The 22014-nt window shown below is 38.5% G+C and overlaps 1 protein-coding gene across 2 annotated transcripts in view; it reads left to right on the plus strand.

Moving 5' to 3' along the window:
- The first annotated feature begins 234 nt into the window (after positions 1–234).
- Positions 235–22014, plus strand: part of ZMYM2 (zinc finger MYM-type containing 2) — a 99554-nt gene continuing 77774 nt past the window's right edge. Inside the window, exons 1-2 of one of the 2 annotated variants that reach the window (XM_047842880.1) lie at positions 235–389; positions 1227–1292. The gene's annotated coding sequence lies outside the window, so the exon portion shown is untranslated. Of the gene's footprint in view, positions 390–523; positions 1293–22014 lie in introns of those variants that run through there. The other variant, XM_047842827.1, reaches the window with a different exon arrangement.

Here is a 22014-nt window from a genome sequence, read left to right on the forward strand (position 1 = left end):
ACCCGGGACTGGACCGAGCGGAGTTGTGCGTGTTGCCGAAGGGGGGTGGGCCGGGGGAGGGGAGGTTCGTTCCGCGGAGCCGCAGCCAGAACCGGGTGAGGCTTATCCCCGCTGTCTTTCCAGCCCAGGTCCGCCGATAGTGGGGGTGGCTGGGAGCAGCGCAGCCTCGGGAGGAGGAGGCGGAGGCGGAGGCGACTGGGGAGGCGGAGATGGGTGAGGGCAGCCTCCGGAGCCTCCCACCGACCCGGGATTAATACCCCGCGGCGCGGCCGCCGTCGCCGCTGCCGCGTCGGGGCCTCGGGGTCTCCTCCGGGCTCCGCTCATGTCACAGGCGTCTTCGCGTGCGGCCCGAAGGGCTGCGAGAGTGAGGGCGAGGCCGGGAGGGCTGGGTGAGGCGGACGCCAGAGGCGGGGGTCGCTCGGGGGGGCGGGGGTTGCCCGGGCCGGGGCGGTGGGAGGTCGCGGGGTATTTTTCCCTTTCTTTCTTGCGGGGGGGGGGGGGGGCGGAGGAGGTAGAAAGGTGGGGGGAGGGGCGCCTCAGTTCGTTCTCCCGCTCTCGGGGCTGCGCTCCCGCTGTCTCCGCGGTAGCCCGAGGTCCCCAAGTTTTTCGGGGCGAGGGTGCTGCCTCTTCCCCCACCGGGTCCCCTCCGTCGCTCTTCTCTTCCCTGGGCTGCGCTGCGCGGCTCTTGCTCTTCACGTATTGTTTGGCTGGGTCTCTAATGGCGGACGGGGAGGCAGCGCTGCCGGTCGCCGACTGCAGGGGGGGGGGGCAAGTCTCGGGCCCAGGGCAACTGCTTGGGGCAAATATGGGAGATAGCAGCCCAGCGGTGACGTGAGCCGCCCCTTACCTCCGAATTGGTGCCCCGAGTGACGGGGATGACGCCGGGTGGGCAAATTTAGGAGGGAGTACAATTCCCCTGCTGGCGTCGAGGCAACGTTTTCCCTTCCCCCCCCTCCCTTCCCAGTAGCAGGCTTGGTGCCCTCCAGCCGCCTCCCTCCGGATTTTGCCTTTCACGTGGGCTTTGGTCCCAAATATATGTTTTGCGCCGTTTTGCTCCACTTTACGTAGGAGGGGATTGTTGGTCGCGGGCTGTGGAGTAATAATAGAGGGGCCAAACCTCCTTGACCTCCTACTCCCGTCTCGGCCTCCTCTTGGTGGAATGGGCTTTGGTTCTCCCACCTGGTTAGATGTTCCTGATCCATTTGCCATTTTTCCTTTTACCCCAGGACCAGGAATCGCCTTCAACCCCAGCTGGTGCATCTTTGGCAGAAAGTGAGGAAAACACCCCCATTGTGAGTCCTTCGCCTCCAATTTGTTGCTCTTAGAGGACGTGGTTGGGTTGTAGGGGTTTAGCCGAGGGACTTGTCTCTCCCCGTTGTTTTGAGGGGGAGGAGCCTTTCCTTGGGTGGCAGCTGCCCCCGGGGTGAAGCCTGGGTAATGGCTGGTGAGGCAGCTGGGAGTGGGCGCTGCTGTTTCCACCGCTGCAGACATCTCTCCTGCTGCTGCAATACCAACCTCAGCAACCAGACGACGGGCTCCTGCAGCTGCTCACGTTACCCGGGAGGAGGGGTGGTGCAAAGGAGGGCATATTTCTGGTGCCCTCTAGAGTTCCAAAGTGGGAATTGAAGGTACTCGTTGGAAATGCTGTGCATGCAACCATCTTTAACACTTTTTCTTCCTTTGCAATGGATAATTGATTGTAGGGATTGGAAAAAATAGGCTCCCTGAACTTTTTGTTTGTGTCTAATTTGAAAGACGAGTTTCGACTCTTAGGGCTCATGAGTTGATGGACGGCGCGAAGTCCACTCTTCTAGTGTTGTAGCTCATCCAGGTGGTTGACCAACTAGTATGCTGATGACACTGGTCCACTGCTCCAGTTAAATCTCCCCCCGCCCCGTCTTCGGTGTTGATTGGTCTTCACTGGAGCCATTCTTGGATGTGTCACCTGAGTTATTGTTTAATGCTTGTAATCTGTTGGTTTTAAGGAAACGGTCTTGTAATATGCTAGCTAGTAGAATAAAGATGACTTGTCAGTTGAAATTAGTTACAAAATATCAATGAAGCCAGCACTCTGGACACATTGTCTTTCCTGAGCTCTGGTCACATTGTATCTCATGGACAGTTGACATTGTAACTTGTAGATTTCTGTCAGAGGTGACATAAATACAGTAGCTTATGCTTCGATATTAAGTCCCTAATGGTTCAGAAGATAGCTAATTGAAGATGAATATTTGCCGAATACTGATTGCGAATGATAACGTGAGGATGTTAATGTATATTTTAATACACAACATTCTAGACACACTGCAGGGCCCTTTCATGTATTACTTCCTTTAATCTTAGCAGTTATCCTGCGGAGTAATGAAAATAGCACATATTGACCCCTTAGTATATGGCAGTATAATTCTGAGTTTTAAAAAAATGTTTGTTATGATAACTTAAATTTGTGAGTGAGGATAGTATGCTGAACCTTTGTGTGCCTGTTATTTATATTCTATAATTATCAACACATATCCAAACTGATTTCTAATATGCATTTAATAATTTAATCCTCACAAAATGAGGTCCTCTCTGATAGTGTGACACTGTGAGAGATCAGTGATATAAGTAGTTTATATTCCTAATTTGTAGAGGAGGAAACAGAGGATACCCAGGTAGAAGTAGTGTTAGTATAAAACAGGCAGTTTGATTACAGTGCCCAAGTTTAGCTCCTATGCTGTCCTGTTTCAAAGTACTTAATATTCTTGTTTTACACATTTAGAAATTGAAACACTGGAAGAGCCAAGGTTAGAATTCTCTCAGCTTCTGTTCTTTTCCTAGAGAAGAGTGTGTAAACAAATAGCAAATGTTTGAATCTTACTGAGTATCTTTTTAAAAAGTTCTAGAACTGCAGTTGTCGATTAGATTATTTTACTGTCTTATTTAAAAACTGTATTTGAATCAGAAGTAATATGTTCCCTTTTTTCAGTATGTCTGTATACATTTTAGGGTCTATAATTGTTTCCTAAATACTGCAACTTGAATGAGTAGAACTTGTCTCACGAGTTTAAAGCTCTTTTCAGGTATTAGATCATTCAGATAAAATGGATCAAGGATCAGATCTTTCACATAAAAGGGCAAAGCTTATATTATTAACACATAGTTTCATGAAAGATTTAACTTTGTCATATTTTTTTCCTTTGTTCTCAGCTGTGATGTGGGGAAGGTTGGTAATTGGTTTATATTTAATAGACATTTGGGGAGGAGGACGTAGAAAATGTATAATCTGGATTATCTGTAATGTCAACACATATATACTAATGAAGGCCGTGGTTCGGTCTGATAATACCAAAATGTTGTCCTTGTTCTGCTTAATGATTTAGCTCAGAATTTAAAATTCCTTTGCTTAAAAGACACCAACTAATGGTGCTTTAATGTGCCAGGTAGTAAGATGAAGATAACATGATTTTTAATTGACCTTGGCTAAATAAGTTCTTTATTATACTTACTGTCAGACACTTAATGTGAGTTAGGTGCTTTTTATGTGTACTTATGAAGTGTTTTGGCAGTTAAAAATACGTTGCATATTAATGGCATCTTTCTTCAGAGCATCCTTAACAGTATGTATTCCCATCTCCTGCCTGCCCTTTTAAACACTTGGAAGAAAGATACAGGGTGGTTTCTACTTTTCCCTGTTATATATATAATCTCATGGGCTGGACCTTTGTATCTCATGTGGTGGGACAACCCCGTTTCACTCAGATATCACACAGGTGCTGACATGAATGTTTCAAACTTGCGTGATACGGAGCTTAATGTATGTACCGTCTTTGTATAACAGTGTTATTAAAGATTCTTCTATTTTGCCCTTGTTTGAGGTACATAAGTGCATACTCTTAATACATTTGAGACAAAGTCTTAAAATCAGATGGTATGGTATATTACTGTGATGGAAAGAATATATATGAAATCCTGGAACACTCTCTTTGTTGTCAAAAGGTGTATAATTGGAAATTTTATATTTTTTGTTTTCTAGGCGTTAATATCTCTGTCTATCCCCTTAGCAGTGTTACTAATGTACGTATTATTATATTGAATAATATTTATTTTAAGAATATTGGCATATTCAGTTTGCCTGTATTTTTTAGGTGAGCACAGTGGATTCTCAAATAGTATTTTGTGAAGGACATTTTAAATTAGGAAACAAGCATAGAGATTACTTTGTCTCTGCATTTCCCATTTTTTAATTTCAGTTTGTTAATTTTCTCCTGGTCCTGTGAGATCATAGAATTGGGATTAAAAAAAATTTTTTTTTTAATGTTTATTTGTTTTTGAGAGAGAGACAGAGTGCCAGTGGGCAGGGACACAGAATTTGAAGGAGGCTCCAGGCTCCGAGTTGTCAGTGCAGAACCTGACAACGGGCTGGAACTCAAAAACCGCGAGATCATGACCTGAGCCGAAGTTGGATGCTCAACTGACTGAGCCACCCAGGCGCTCTTGGAATTGGGATTTTAGACTTGAACAGGAGTTTTGAACTATGCAAATCTAAAAGTTCTCATGTGCAACTAATCTGTAAGACCTATAAAGTCTGTGAGAAAAATTGCTGTTGGATAAATTCATGAGTTTGAACTATGGAATTCTGGGTAATAACTGTAGCTTATTTTTTATTTTGGTTTGGCAAGAAAATTGTTTTACATAGTTGCAGTTGCACATTTATTAAATCTGCAACCTGTTTTTTAAACAATTCACTTTGTAATCTTAGGTTTCTGTTATTAGAATAGAAATGGGAAGGGAATTATGCGGGCCAGCACCATTCACATACTTAGTAATAAGATAAGTTGGTCATCTTAAAATGTCTTAAAATTTGGATCGCAACACATTTTGAGCTTATCTATTTTATTGCACATTTTAAAATCTATTAATTTTTTGCCTCAAGTTTCATTCAACACTAATAGCACTCTAGAACTGCAGAAAAAAAATTGTAAACCAATGGAGAAATCTATTGTAGAGTTAAAAATTGATGTGTAGAGAGGTTTGCAAAATCACTTGGTCACATGATTAGTTTGGGATTTGTTCTTAGTTCTATTTTATTTTTAACTTCATAGCAGTACATTGAAAGAAGTAATACAATTGAATAAAAATTCATGGACTTTAATTTGAAAGAAGGATATGACCATTGGGGTTTTATTGTTACTGATTTGATTAGTGTCCTATAAGTATTGATATTTACTGTTACAAGATATGATTTAAGAGTAAACTTCGGATATTAGGATAAGTAGGTAATGAATATTTCATAGCTCTGATTTAAGAAAAAACTTCTGAATATGTGTTTCATTATCCTGTTATCTAGTTTTTGTTTATCCTTCTTGAAGAGTTACATTACTGTTAAAGAATTTTAACCACTCTTATTTATTTTTTTAATGTTTTAATTTATTTATTTATTAAAAAAATTTTTTTAACATTTATTTATTTTTGAGACAGAGAGAGACAGAGCATGAACGGGGAAGGGGCAGAGAGAGAGGGAGACACAGAATCGGAAGCAGGCTCCAGGCTCTGAGCCATCAGCCCAGAGCGCGACGTGGGGCTCGAACTCACAACCGCGAGATTGTGACCTGAGCTGAAGTCAGACGCTTAACCGACTGAGCCACCCAGGCGCCCCTTATTTATTTTTGAGAGAGCATGAGCTGGAGAGAGAGAGAGGGAGACACAGAATCTGAAGCAGGCTCCAGGCTCTGAGCTGTCAGCACAGAGTCTGATGCGGGGCTTGAACTTGTGAACCAGCAAGATCATGACCTGGGCCAAAGTTGGGCGGTCAACCCAGGGTGCCACTAACCACTCTTTTAGTGTCAATAGACTGCCAAGGGTCAGGTTTCTCTTCTCCAGAGGGTTCTAGATTTTTTTTCCTCTGGTGTTCTTAGTGAATTCAAAGATCAAATTTGTTACATGAATTTAAAATTTAAAGGTTAAGGGATGCCTAGGTGGCTCAGTTGGTTAAGTGTCTGACTTTACCTCAGGTCATGATCTCGCAGTTTGTGAGTTTGAATCCCGTGTCGGGCTGTGTGCTCACAGCTCAGAGTCTGGAGCCTGCCTGGAATTCTGTGTCTCCCTCTCTCTTTGCCCCTTCCCCACTCACGCCCTGTCTGTCTCTCTCTCTCTCCTTCAAAAATAAACGTTAAAAATTTTTTTTAATTAAAATGTTAAAAAATCTACCTAAACTAATAAAATGTTATATGTCAATTTGATCTTAAGTTTTAAAAGGTTTTACAACATTTTATTCTTAAATTATTAAATATTTTAGTATGATTCTGATATTTAAAATTAATATTAAATTGTAATTTAAGATAATTGTAATTTCCTAGGAGTAGAATTGTTGCAACCTCATTAGAATAATTGAGAATGATATTATAATTCTTAGAGTAAACTTCTTTTTAACTGTACCTTTAGGTTGGATTAAAAAATACTTAAATGGCTATTTTAAGTAAGATTGTGGTGCTTACTTCAGATGGAAGAAAGTTCCCAAAATGTGACAGAATGAGACAAATTCTTCAGTTTTTTTACTTTGTGGCCGTGCCATGTGTATATTACTTTTGCCGTAGTCACCTAGATAGAGCTGTTGTCTGGATTTAGTGTTACAAGAATTTGGAACTGATATTATGGTTCTGTAACCAAAAGACATTAAAGTTTGAGACATTTTTTGTAATACTATAACAATTTTATAATTTATTTCTAAGAAGCATGTCTTTTGACTAAGAGGGATGTTTCTTGGATTATTGAGTTCACTGGACCAGACTGAATATAGTTTAGGGTAATCAGAAATCACTTATTAAAAAAATTGTGTATTATAACATTTACTATATATCAAGTAATTGTACGAAATGTGTTCTGTTAAGAGTTGGCCAGCCCTCTCTTTGCCTCAGTGCTTGGAAGAGCATTTCATTTAGACTTCTAATGCTATATTCTAGGACTTTAATTTGGAATTTGTAAGCTTTTGGTTAGGCCAGTGATGATCAGATTGGTTAATTGTGTTTCCAGTTCTATAGCATTAAAGAAATGTCAGAGTAGAAGTAAAAATTCAGTTTAAATAAAATTTTAAGGGGTACCTGGGTGGCTCAGTCAGTTAAGCATCTGATTCTTGGTTTTGGTCCAGGTCATGATCTCATGGTTTGTGGGATCCAACCCTGCGTCAGGCTGTGCACTGGCAGCACAGAGCCTGCTTGGGATTTCTCTCTCTTTCTCTCTATTTCTGCCCCTCCCTGGACTTGTTCTCTCCCTCTCTCTCTCTCTCAAAATAAACATTAAAAAATGAAATTTTTATTTTATCCTTTTGTTTTAGATCTCTTTGTGTTATGTATCGTCATATTTTACCTATCTATCTATCTGTCTATCTATCTATCTATTTATCTATCGAGAAGAGAGGCAGGGAGAGGGAGAATCCCTAGCAGGCTCTGCACTGTCACCTTGGAGCCTGGCGTGGGGTTTGAACTCATGAACCGAGCTGAAACCAAGAGTCGGACACTTAACTGACTGAGCCAGCAGGGGCTCCTTTATTGTTATATTTTAATTACTTAAGTTTATTTTAATTAATTCTGGCCCTCACATGGTATCTAAATTCTTACATGTTCATGGTTTTGTTTCTAAAGTAATGAAAATTTTGTTTTTGTTTCAATTTTATAAAATCATTACTATAAAATTAATCTAGTTTTAATTTTACAACTTTAATTATTATGCATATTGTCTCACTTTGTGTTTTTAATTTTGTTTGAGTCTCTTAATAGTGTATAGTTCTGGTTCTTAAGTTTTAACTCTTGCCTAGGAAGTCCTGTCATTCCAGTTTTATGTTGCATATCAAAGAGAAGCTTCTGTTTAAGTTAGTCTTTGTCTTTCATGACCCTGGCTCCTGACTTCTATGATGCCTTATTTTCTTCATTTGTATATCACATTTTCCATCCTTATGTCCTTGCCCAGCTGTTTTCATCCTATCTTTCTCCTGGATTTAAGTGTTCATTTCTCTTCTTCATTTCTAACTCATTTTGCATTTAGAAAAAAAAATACCACATAGTCTGTGTACTTTTTTTGCTGTACTTGTATGAGGCATATCCAAATTTTAGTAAACTTTTGAATTTGCTGAGATCATGGAATGTGGGTGTGGTTCTAGTGGTATGTTGGGGCCTCACATGGAAGGGGGACTAGTGGGACTTAATTTTAGAGTTTTTTCTGCCTAAAATTTTTATTTTTGTTACTTGATGTTGCTAGGGGATTTGCAGTGTGACATGAGTTTGAAGACGAGAGATTTGGGTTCAGATCTACCCTTACGAGGGAATTTTTGGGGTGATGAAAGTTTTCTTAAACTAGATTGTATTGATGACTGCATAAGTATATAAATTTACTAAAAATTTTCACTAAAATGAATAAATTTTTATCACATGCAAATTATGCCCTGATGAAACTGTTAAAACCAATTTTGCTCTACCATTTATTTACTAGTTTGTGATCTCTGGTAAGTTATTTAACCTATGAGCCTTGGTTTACCCATTTGATAAATGTGTATGATGATGCCTGCTTTTTTGTGATTGTTATGTGATAAGAATTAAAAATAATACAGAGTATATGACTGGCCAATAGATGTGTGGTTAACAGCAGCTAAGATCTATAATCTGTTTGAATGGACCAAATATGAGTTTCTTGCCAGTAGACTCACTGAATTGAATGCTCATCTGATCGAAGGAATTCTCTTTATCTTCACTGACTTCTCTCTGCCTGCTCCTTTGTTGGTCTATAAGAATGCTAAAGTGCTCTATCCTTCAGAATCTCTACAGAATCTTTTGCACATCTTCTGCTTCATTTCCCATACTTTTCAAAAGAAATTTCACTGATTTCACTCACAACACTATACAGATACTTTTTTTGAGATCACTGGTGATTTAATAGTCAAATCCTTAAGTGCTTCATTTTTGTCTTAATTCTGTAGCATTTGGAATTAAATACTCCTTGAAACTCTTGATTTCTGGGTCTGTGAAGTAACATGGTTTTATATTTCTGACCGTCTCCTTCACCTACCCTCGTTAGACTCTCAAATGTTGAGACCTTTAAGTGTTCTTTTATTCTAAGGCACTCCACTCTCTCTTGTTTTGTGTGTTGACCATAGTCCGTTTTGTTAGATAATAGGGATTTATATATACAAAGCAACTTTCATTCTATTCCTTATTCCAGTCTACAACCAGATTAATTTTTTCTAAAACCCGGTCTGATCACATCTCTTAGTTTGTAAAAACTTCAGTGATTCTTGTTGGCATGTGAAACAAAATAGGAACTAAGCTTTAAAACCCTTAAAAAAAAAAGCAATTAGGAAATGTCATATGTGATTTTTAGGTAGGTTCTCTGTGTTCATTTTGAGGAGACAATCATGTAAATGAATGAATATAAACGATGCATAATAGAAAATATACAGACATGAATAGTTACATGCATGTCAGAAAGGACAGTTCTTTCCTTATTTATTTTTATTTTATTTTAGAGAGGGAGAGAGCATGAGCAGGAAGAGGGGCAGAGGGAGGGAGAGAGAATACAAAGAAGGCTCCATGCTCAGAGGGGAGCCTGACTCTAGGCTCCATCCTACGAATCTGGGATCATGACTTGAGCCAAAATCAAGAGTTGGTCGCTCAACTGGCTGAGCTACCCAGGCGCCCCAGAAAGGAGTTTTTAATACTTTGGTTATAAAAATAAAACATGCCCTAGTGGTGCCCGGGTGGCTCAGTTGGCTAAGTGTCCATCTTCGGCTCAAGTCATGATCTCATGGCGCATGAGTTCAAGCCCCACATCGGTCCCTGTGCTGAGAGCTCAGAGCCTGGAGCCTGCTTTGGATTCTGTCTCCGTCTCTTTCTGCTCCTCCCCTCCTCATGCTCTGTCTCTCTGTCTCAAAAATAAATAAACCTTAAAAATAAATAAAAACAAATAAAACGTGCCCTTAAGTACTAAAATCTTCAAGTACTAAAAAAAATGTGGTGGAGAAAATGGAAGTTCCTCCTAATCCCATTTTATATGAGATGTTTCTGTTTTTAAATGTATTCCTATAATTGTTTTCCCTGTTCAGCATACTAATATTTCGCACGTATACTATTATCAGTAATTGACATTTTCTACACAAGTCTGACATTCTTGTAATTCCTTCCCTATCCTTAGGTTGCAAAAGTCTTCAGTTGATGTTTGAATTCTAGTGGTCGGTATATTAGAATAGTTCATGAGTCTCAGTTCTTTGTGATTAAGGGATGGTGTATAATGAAAGGTATGTGGACTTAGGCACAAACCCTGGTTTTGTACCTAACAGTTACAGTATACCATAGGAAAGCTACCTGATTACACAAAATAGCTTACTCATCTGCCAAATGGGGTAATAATAATATATTTAAGATATCTATTATGAGGTATATTTTAAGGTAGTTGTAATGAGTATGGTACCAAGTATGTCTTTTAAAATTGGTAGTTGTGGGGCACCTGGGTGGCGCAGTCGGTTAAGCGTCCGACTTCAGCCAGGTCACGATCTCGCGGTCCGTGAGTTCGAGCCCCGTGTCAGGCTCTGGGCTGATGGCTCGGAGCCTGGAGCCTGTTTCCGATTCTGTGTCTCCCTCTCTCTCTGCCCCTCCCCCGTTCATGCTCTGACTCTCTCTGTCCCAAAAATAAATAAACATTGAAAAAAAAAATTTTTAAAAATAAAATTGGTAGTTGTTATATTAGGTGTGTGATAAAATTCAGAGACAAAAATTAGAACTCAAGTCATGAAGGGGCTGAAGAAAAGGGATAAACTGAAATAAGACTGCCTCTGCTTCAGAGATTCACCTATTTATTAGACAGTTTAAAAAACAAAAAACCGTGGCTGTTGGGTGGTCAGTCAGTTGAGCGTCTCACTTTGGCTCAGGTCATGGTCTCATGGTTCGTGAGTTCAGTCCCCACATTGGGCTCACTGGTGTCAGCCTGTCAGTGCAGAGCCTGCTTCGGATCCTCTGTTCCTGTCTGCCCCTTCCCTGCTTGCGCTCGCCCAAAAATAAATATTTTTTTAAAGTAAAAAAAAAAAAAAACCCAACTACATTGAATTGTAAACGATAGGTAGGATTGTATACTTAGTTTCCATAATTTGTCTACCAAGGAGAAGAAAACACAGATTTTCTTTGGTATACTCCATGTTCTTTTTGTATTCCTTTCATTTTAAGAGCAATCAGTGAATCTCTGAGGAACATATCTCTAGGAAAGAATTCTAGTAATAAATTGAGTCTTAAAAAACACAGGGAATAGGTTTTTATTTAGTAGTAATCTGTATTGGAAAAGTAGACTCAGTACCTGAAGCTTTTTTGAATCTGTGGTTTCATTTGCTTATTGATGCAGTTATTATTGTGTCTTTAGGTTAGATGAGTCAGTCTTTTTTTTTTTTAAAGTAGGCTCCATGCCCAGCATGGAGCCCAATGTGGAGCCCAACGTGGGGCTTGAACTCACTACCCTGAGATCAAGAGCTGAGCTGATACTAAGAGTTGGACGCTCAACCAACTGAACTACCCAGGCGCCCCCCCCCCATTTATTTATTTATTTTTTTTAGTAAGATGGGTCTTAATCGTGGGACTTTTGAATTCATGTAAAGAAGATACATTCTTTTTAAAGCCATTTACTCAATCGTGTTAAAAAACATTGGGAAACAAAGTGATTACACTAGATCATAGATTAGGAATACCAAGTGTTTTAAGAATAAATGAATGTTTGTTTCCAAATTAACATATGTAGTTGAAGTTTACTTGTGTTGTTGTAGATTTTAAATTATGTTTGGAGAAGGAAGTGTGGGCTTATTTAGCTTCTTTGATTAAGGGTTAAAGAAGCTAGGGTAGGATAACCTTTTATTAGGGTCTAAGATTAACCATGTTACCAATTATGTATGTTGAGTATGGAAGTAGTAAAAAGTGATAACCAAAGATATGGGGCAGATTTCAGTTTTTCATCTTTTGAGGACTTTATTTTAATTTCCTATTCTATAATGGGTAAACTGAAGCTCAAGGGTGAAATGATTGTGCTTTGGACAACAGGAAGGGAGGGGGAGATAGAGTTAGAATTCACTTGTGGGGAGGTAATAGTGGGATAGCAGAAAAACAAAACAAAGAACAACCCAGAAAAGTTATTTGTTACCTCCCTTTATTAGAGAAAAATAGTAAATTTTGGCCAGACATTACGTTAAGTACGGAGGATGCAATAATAGACAATAAGGACATAGGTCTTTGCCCTCATGGAACATACAGTATAATGGGGGATACAGATGACAAAGTAAACTAAATTACAGGGGCCCTTGGGTGGCTCAGTCGGTTGAGCGTCCGATTCTTCATTTTGGCTCAGGTCATGATCTCATGGTTTGTGAGTTCGAGCGTTGGTTCCAGGCTGTGTGCTGACAGTGCAGAGCCTGCTTGGAAATCTCTCTCTCTCTCTCTCTCTCTCTCTCTCTCTCTCTCTCTCTCTCTCTCCCTCCCTCTCTCCCCCCCTCTCCCCCCCCACTCGTGTCTCTCTCTAAATAAACTTTAAAAATCGAAAAAAAGCCCATAAAATTACAAATTGGATAACTATAGCCGAGGAAATGTGTGTGATAATATAGTAAGGGAGAACTTACTTAGACCAGGGATGATGGGTTAATTAAATGTTTGACAGAGAAAGATCTTGGGAGAGTGACATTTACCTTTATTTTTTTAAGTTTTTATATAAATTCCAGTTAGTTAACATACAGTGTAATATTAGTTTCAGGTGTATAATACAGTGATTCAACACTTCCATACATCACCCAGTGCTCATCACAACAGGTGCCCTCCTTCATACACCATCACCTGTTTCACCCCTCCCCTCCCACATCCACCTCCCTTCTGGTAACCATCAGTTTGTTCTCTGGAGTTAAGAGTCTGTTTCTTGGTTTGTCTCTTTTTTCCTTTTGTTCATTTTTGTTTTTTAAATTCCACATATGAGTGAAATCATACGGTGTTTGTCTTTCTCTGACTGACTTATTTTCTTCAGCTTAATACTCTAGATTTCATTCTTTTTTATGGCTGAGCAGTACCCTCCTGTGTGTGTGTGTGTGTGTACCACAACTTATTTACCCATTTGTCGTGGACACTTGGGCTGTTTCCATAATTTGGCTGTTGTAGATAATGCTGCTGTAAACATTGGGGTGCATGTATGCTTTTGAATTAGTATTTTTGTAATTTTTGGGTAAATACCTAGTAGTGTGATTGCTGGATGAAAGTTTTAGCTTTTTGAGGAACCTCCATACTGATTTTCAGAGTGGCTGCACCAGTTTGCATTCTCCCCAGCAGTGCAAGAGTCTTCCCCTTTCTCCACATCCTTGCCAACACCTGCTGTTCCTTGTGTTGTTGATTTGAGCCATTCTGACAGGTGTGAGGTGACATCTCATTGTAGTTTTGTTTTGCATTTCCCTGGTAAGTGACGTTGAGCATCTTTTTACCTGTCTGTTGCCATCTGTGTGTCTTCTTTGGAGAAATGTCCTCTCATGTCTTCTGCCCATTTTTTAATTGGGTTATTCATTTTTTTTGGGTGTTGAGTTTTATAAGGTATTTATTTAAACACTTTTAAATGTTTTTATTTATTTTTAAGAGAGAGACAGAGCGCAAGCAGGGGAGGGGCAGAGAGACAGGGAGACACAGAATCTGAAGGAGGCTCCAGGCTCCCTGCTGTTAGCACAGAGCCCCACGCGGGGCTTGAACCCACGAACTGTGAGATCATGACCTGAGCCGAAGTTGGACGCCCAACTGAGCCACCCAGGTGCCCCTAGTTTTATAAGTTATTTATATATTTTGGATACTGACCCTTTCAGATAGGTCGTTTGCACATACCTTCTCCCATTCCATAGGTTACCTTTTAGTTTTGTTGTTTCCTTTGCTATTGAGAAGCTTTTTATTTTGATGTAGCCCCAGTAGTTTGTTTTATTTATTTATTTTTTAAGTAAGATCAAGGCCCAGTGTGGGGCTTGAGTTCATGACCCCGAGATCGAGAGTTGTATGCTTTACCAGCTGATCCAACTAGCCCCTCAGTAGTTTTTTGATTTTGTTTCCCTTGCCTCAGGAGATGAGGGAGTGACATTTAAACAGTGCCTGGAAAGATGTTCAGGAAAGATTGTTTCAGACAGAGGAAGATTGTGTGCATAGGGTCCCTTGAGCCAAGGAGGATTTTGGGCTCTTCCATGAACTAAAAGAAAGCTTAGTTTAGCAGAACCTTAGTGATCGAAGTGGGGAAGAGCAGTGCTGAAATTGAGCCTAGCAGGTAGGCAGGGATCAATCAGGCAGGAATCGGGGCACCTGGGTGGCTCAGTCGGTTAAGCCTCCGACCTTGGCTCAGGTCATGATCTCAGGGTTCGCGGGTTTGAGCCCTGTGTCTGGCTCTGTGCTGACAGCTCAGAGCCTGGAGACTGCTTCGGATTCTGTCTCCCTCTCTGCTCTTCCTTGGCTCACACTCTGTCTCTGTCTCTGTCTCTGTCTCTGTCTCTGTCTCTCTCTCTCTCTCAAAAATAAACATTTTTTAAAAAGTTAAAAAAAAGTTAAGAATGTTACAGGTCAGGGGGAAAATCTTAGGTTGTCTCCTTAGTACACTGGAAAGTCACGTAAGAAGTAATTGGCATTGTCTGATTTAATTTTTAAAAGGATCTTTGGGTACTCTGGTAGATAATGTCAGTAATCCAGCATCAAAATGATGGCGAATTTTTAGGGTTAGAGGGATATCGGAAGAGATGGATTAAAGTGGACAGTTTCTTGAAATGAAAAAAACCAAAAACTAGAATTTAAATAAAAATTTGAAAAGGAAAAAAAAATGGACATTTTCAATATTTATTTTGGAAGTAGGTTTGGATTTGGGGATGACATGACTGGAAGTGAAGAAAAAAGAAGTTGAGAATGACCTCCAGATTTCTGGTATGAATAGCTAGACATAGCTGGCAACGACTGGAGGAGTTGCGGCTACAAGAGTGAGAAACCGAGTTAAAAGAACTAGATGTAGGAAGCAGACAGTTTTGGGCTTTGAAACCACTTGATTGAGATAAATTAAGGAGACTAGGGTATTGGTAATATTTAAAATCAAGGGAATGGATGAAATCCCCACAGAAAGTTAAAATTACTTGAAAGTACTTTGCAGTTAAATTGTGGTCCTATGGGAAAGAAATGATTCCATATGCCTAGAAATTCTGTGCCCTAGAGATAACCTGAATGAGTTAATTGATTATTCAGTTATTAGATCAAAGAGATATTTGTTTAGATTCTATCATAACTCTTGAGTGGATTTTAGTATATAAATGATTTTCTATCAGTTTCTAAAACCACAGTAGCATCATTTTGAGTAACTGATGAAGAACTGTTAAAAAGAAACTTGTGGCTATATTGTAAGCATCATGAGGGTATTGATCTATCTGTTAAATCATCAGTCAGTGGTCTCTTGGCCTCTTTCTTCACTTCCTCAGAGATTAGTAGTATTACCAGTTTAGTGTTTATTACTCCAGATACTTTTCAGTGCACATACTAATATGTACCCATAAGAATTATAATTTCATGTGTGCATTTGTGGGTGTGCGTGCGTGCATGTGTGTGTGCGTTTTAAAAACGTATACTGTATATATCTTCCTGCTACTTGCTCTTCACTTACTGGTATGTTTTCTATATCTTTGAGTTAGTACATAAGGATCTACTCGTAGCTGTTGTGTGATATTTCATTTGGTGGATTTAATAACATAGTTTAGACATTCTTCTGGTGGACATTTAGTTTATTTGCAATTTTTTATAACAGTGCTGCACAGAATATATGTGTAGTAGTTTCTCTGGGTTCATGTGTGGTTTTGCTGGGGGAAATTCTGATGATAGGTGTGAAAATAGGAATTGCTGAGTCAGAGTATTTGTTTATGTATTTTAATAGATAATTGCCAAATTGTCTTCCTCTGGACCACTGTATTGACCGCATTTCCACTAGTTTCTCCACATTCTTGTGAACACTGGATATTATTGAATAATTAAATTTTTGTCAGTTTAATTTGTGTTCTTTCTAAAGTATAGATGTCAATTCTTTGTTATATCTATTAAAAAATATATGTAAATATAGAATGTGTATTTTTTATTTTCTACATTTCTACACCTTGTTTTTTGTTTTTTTGCTATGTAAACATTTTATAAGGTAATGGGAAAAAAATCCATGTTAGTATTGCAAGATAGAATAATTATAATGAATATATAAGGCTTTTATGAAGGAACTTATAAAATAATACCATAGGACATATAAGATAACCATAATGGAAAGGCATGCATATGTCTGAATGGGAAGGCTTCAATAATGTCAAAACGTTAATTTTTTTGTCTCTAAATTAATCTCTAAATTCAGTGAAACCCTAATCAATTCCAAGTGTATATGGAAATGGTACCAAATTTAAAAGGTAGAAAGGATAAACAGTGAGAAGGAAGACTTTCCTCTTCTCCCAACCCATTGGCACAGTTCTCTTCCCTAGAAGCAAACCACTGTTATCATTTTCTTAGATATTTATCTAGAGATAATATACGCATATGTGTGTGCATATGCTTCTCTGTGTGTGTATGATGTTTGTGTTTATCCATTGTTCTGTACCTGGTTTGCACTTAATTTAAATGAGAAGTTGTTCCATATTAGTATGTAAGGAGATTTTTAGAGCTGCCTTGTGTCCAGGACTGCAAAATACTGTATTGTCTTCATCATCATTCAATTTATCAGGCTTTTGAGAGAAATTTAGGGTGTTTCAATCTTTTTACTTTTCAACAAGTATCCTTTGATGTTTTGTTTTTAAAAAATGAGATAATGTGTCTGTAGGAAGGATGCTTAGAAGTGGAATTGCTTGGTTAAAAATATTTTTTTGAGGTGCCCTCCATAAAAGTTATACCAATTTACACTGACTTAGGGTATGAGGCTCTTCCTGTACTGTTAAGCCTTTATTTTTCTTAAGTTTTTATTTAAATGTTTATTTTGAGAAAGAAAGATTGCATGCACATGTGAGTGGGGGAATGGCAGAAAGAAGAGGGGAGAGAATAGACCCCGGGCTTATCCCATGACCATGAGATTACAACCTGAGCTGAAATCAAGAGTCGGACACTCAACTGACTGAGCCACCCAGGACCCCTCTTAAGTTTTTATTTAAATTCCAGTTAACATACAGTGTAATACTAGTTTCAGGTGTATAATGTAGTGATTCAACTCTCCTGTACGACACCTGGTGCTCACTATGACAAGTGCTCTCCTTAATCCCCATTACCTACTGAATCTCCCCCATCCACCTCCCTTCTGGTAACCATTAGTTGTCTATAGTTGAGAGTCTGTTTCTTGGTTTGCATCTCTCTCTCTTTTTTACCCCTTGTTTTGTTTCTTAAATTCTGCATATGAGTGAGATCATAGATATTTGTCTTTCTCTGACTGACTTATTTCCCTCAGCATAATACTCCCTAGCTCCATCCATGGCCTCGCAAATGCCAAGGTTTCATTCTTTTTTTTTTTTTTATGGCTGAGTAATACTCCATTGTGTGTGTGTATAAAGATACGTATATGTATGTGTATGTGTGTTCATATACATACATACATATATTTATATACATGTATATATACACATATACACACACACAGACCACAACTTCTTTATCCATTTGTCAATCAGTAGATACTTGGGCTGGTTTCATCATTTGACTGTTGTAAATAATGTTGCTATATAAACATTGGGGTACATGTATGGCTTTGAATTAGTATTTTTGTATTTTTTGGGTAAATACCTAGTAGTGCAATTGCTGACTCGTAGGGTAGTTTTTAACTTTTTGAGGAATGTTTTGATCTTTGTCAATGTAAGCGAAAAGTGGTTTCCCTTTAGAATTTAAATTTGCATCTTATAAATATTTCATATATTTAAGAGCCACTGTATTTCTTTTTCTACTGAACTGTATTCTTTTTTTTTTTTTTTTTTTTTGCCCTTTATTCTCTTTGGTTGTTGGTTTTATCTTATTGACCGTAGGACCTTTTTGTCTTGATTTTTTTTTTTTAGGATATGAGTTGTAAATAGTGCATCATTGTGGCATTCAACCCCCCCCCGTAAATGTCTGGTAAAATAAAGGAATGTAAAATTTATCATTTTTTTCTTCTAAGTATACAGTTCAGTGGCATTAAGTATACTTACAAATGTTTTGCAAAGATCACCATTATCTATCTAGAACTTTTTCATCATCCCAAACAAAAATTTTGTACTCTTTAAACAATAATACCCAGTACCCCTTTCCCCCACTTCCTGGTGACCTCTGTTCTATCTTTTTGTCTGTATTAGTAGGCACCTCAGATAAGTAGAACCATAAAATATTTGCCCTTTTTGTGTCTGAATTAGTTCATTTATCATAATTGTTTCCAAGGTTTTCTGTGTTGTAGCATGTATCAGACTTTTTAGGGCTGAATAATATTCTGTTGTGTGTACATTTTGTTTGTCCATTCATTTGTTGACAGACTTTGGGGCAGTTTCCAGCTTTTGGCCGTTGTGAATAATGCTGGTGTGAACATTGGTTCACAAGTAATCTATATGAGTCTCAGGTTTCATTTCTTTTAGGTATATACCAAGAAGTGGAATTGACTGATCATGTTAATTCTGCATATAACTTTTTGGGGAACCCCGAACTGTTCTCCATGGTGGCTGTACCCCATTTTACATGACTCTGGCCAGCAATGCAGAAGTGTCCAAGTTTTTTTCAGAAGTATTCTAATTTTTGTGCATTTTTGCCTTGTTATTATTTATAAAAAAAGAACTCCTTCCTAACTGCTGTGAAGTGGTTATCATTTTGTTTTTTTTCCCTTATTTTGTTTTATTTTATTTTATTTTATTTTTTTAATTTTTTTTTCAACGTTTATTTATTTTTGGGACAGAGAGAGACAGAGCATGAACGGGGGAGGGGCAGAGAGAGAGGGAGACACAGAATCGGAAACAGGCTCCAGGCTCTGAGCCATCAGCCCAGAGCCCGACGCGGGGCTCGAACTCACGGACCACGAGATCGTGACCTGGCTGAAGTCGGATGCTTAACCGACTGCGCCACCCAGGCGCCCCCCTTATTTTGTTTTAAATTGCATAAAACACATATAAAATTTACTGTCTTAACCATTTTTAAGTGTATAGTTCAGTAGTGTATAGCTCAGATATCCACATTATCACACAGCGGATCCCCTGAACTTTTTCATCTTGAAAAACTGACACTGTACTCATTAAACAATTCCCTATGTATCCCTCTCCTAAGCCCCTGGTAACCACTCCTACTTCATATTTGTATGAATTTGGTTTGTTTAGGTATTTCATGTAAGTGTGATCATACAGAATTTTGTCTTTTTTCACTTCATGTAATATCCTCACTATTCATCCATGTCATAGCACATAGTAGGTTTTCCTTTCTTTTTATGGCTGAATAATATTCCATTGTATGTGTATATACACATTTTACTTAGCTATTCATCTGCCCATGGACATTTGGTTGCCACCTCCTGGCTATTTGTGAATAGTGGTGCCATGACTGTAAATGTGCAAAAATCTCTTGGGAGATCCTGCTTTCATTTCTTTTAGATATATTTCCAGAATTGGGATTGTGGTATCATATGGTTATTCAGTTTTTAATTTTTTGAGTAACCTTTGTACTGTTTTCTATAGCTACTGCTCCTGTTTTAACCATCAATGCACAAGGCATCACATTTCTTCAACCAGCCAACCAACCAACTGACCAGTTGCCCCTCACCAACAATTACTACTTTTTGTTTGTTGTAGCCATCCTTATGGAAGTGAGATGATATCTTCTGGTTTTGATTTGCATTTCTCTAATTAATAATGTTGAGCATCTTTTCACGTGCTTATTGGTCATTTGTATATCTTTTTTTTTTTTTTTTTTTTTTTTTTGTATATCTTTAAGATACAGAAAGTACTTAAGTCTTAAGGCCCATTTTTAAATTTTTTGTTGTTGACTTGTATGAATTGTTTATATATTCTAGATACAAATCTCTTTATCAGATGTATGAGTTGCAAATACTTTCTTTAGCATTTTTTGCACAGAAGTTCTAAATTGTTTTCAGCTTTACCAGTGAATTTTATACTTTTTTTTTTAAGTTTATTTATTTGTAGAGAGAGACAGCATGAGCAGAAGAGGGACAGAGAGAACAAGAGAGAGAGAGGGAGAATAGATCCCAAGCAGGCTCCATGCCCATTGCAGAGCCTGACCTGGGGCTTGAACCTATAACTGTGAGATCATGACCTGAGCCAAAATCAAGAGTTGGATGCTTATTTGATTGAGCTACCCAGGCGCCCCTGAATTTTATACTTTCCATATGTTTTCCTGTTATTTTTATTTTTTTTTCAATGTTTACTTATTTTTGAGAGACAGAGTGTGAGTAGGGAAGGGGCAGAGAGAGAGGGAGGCACAGAATTCAAAGCTGAGCTGTCCGCACAGAGCCCGATGCAGGGCTAAAACCCATGAACCGTGAGATCACGATCGGGCCGAAGTCGGACGCCCAACCGACTGAGCCACCCAGGCGCCCCTGTTTTCCTGTTATTATTAGTGCCCTTTTGTTTTAGATGAGAATTCTCTTTAACATGTCTTGTAAGGTCAGACTAGTGATGATGAACTCCAGCTTTTGTTAGTTTGGAAAATTCTTTATTGTCTTCAATCCTGATGGAAAACTTTACTAGGTAGAGTATTCTTGATTGTCCGTAGTTTTCTTTCAGCATAACATTTTTAATTTTGATGATGTCAAGTTTATCTAGTTTTTCTTTTATTGCCTGTGTTTTTGATGTTTTGTATCCAGGAAATCATTAACAAGTCCAAAGTCATGAAACCTTTCCTTTATTTTAAGAGTTCTATAGTTTTAGTTCTTTAAATGTAAGTCTTTGATCCATTTTGAGTTAATTTTTTATATATGGTGTAAGGGTTCTGTTGCACCTTTTTTTTTGAAATGACCTTTATCATTGATTGATCTTGGCATTCTTGTGAATGTACCTGACTATCTGGAGATTTCTTTCTCGGCTCTATTGTTTGTCATTGGCCTATATATTTGTGTTTCTGTCAGTACCAAGCTGTTTTAATGTACTGTAGTAGCTTTGTAATAAGTTTTGCAATCAAAGTGTCAGACCCCTCTGGCTTTGTTCTTTTTTTTCAAGATTCTTGTCCCTTGAGATCCACATGGATTTTAGGATGACACTCTGCAAAAAAAATTTGGGTTTTGTTAGGGATTGCATTAAATCTGTAGATTGCTTTAGGTATAATATCGTCCTCTTCATGTTAATCTTTTCATCCATGAACATGGTATATCTTTCCATTTATTTGTGTCTTTAATTTTCTTTTAGCAGTGTTTTGTAGTTTTCATAATACAAGTCTTTCAACCTCCTTGGTTAATTTATTTCCATGTATTTTATTATTTTTGATGTTACTGTAAATGGAATTGTTTTCTTAATTTCCTTTATGGATTGTTCATTGTTAGTGTGTAGAAATGCAACTGATTTTTCATGTTGATTTTGTGTTCTGAAACTTTGCTTATCTTTTCAAAATATAAGATTATGTCATCTGCAGAAATGATTTTACTTTTTGCTTTTCCTATTTGGATGCCTTTTATTTCTTGCTTAATTGCTCTGGCCAGAACTTCCTGTACTATGTTGAATTAAAATGGTGAGAGTAGGGGCGCCTGGGTGGCGCAGACGGTTAAGCGTCCGACCTCAGCCAGGTCACGATCTCGCGGTCTGTGAGTTTGAGCCCCGCGTCAGGCTCTGGGCTGATGGCTCAGAGCCTGGAGCCTGTTTCCGATTCTGTGTCTCCCTCTCTCTCTGCCCCTCCCCCGTTCATGCTCTGTCTCTCTGTCCCCAAAATAAATAAACGTTGAAAAAAAAAATTAAAAAAATAAATAAAATGGTGAGAGTAGGCATCTGTGCGTTCTAATCTTAGAGGAAAGACATTCTATCTTTTACCATTGAGTGTGATGTCAGCTGTGGTTTTTTCCATATGTGGCCTTTAT

This window comes from Prionailurus viverrinus, chromosome A1 (assembly GCF_022837055.1).
Source record: "Prionailurus viverrinus isolate Anna chromosome A1, UM_Priviv_1.0, whole genome shotgun sequence".
NCBI lineage: Eukaryota > Metazoa > Chordata > Mammalia > Carnivora > Felidae > Prionailurus > Prionailurus viverrinus.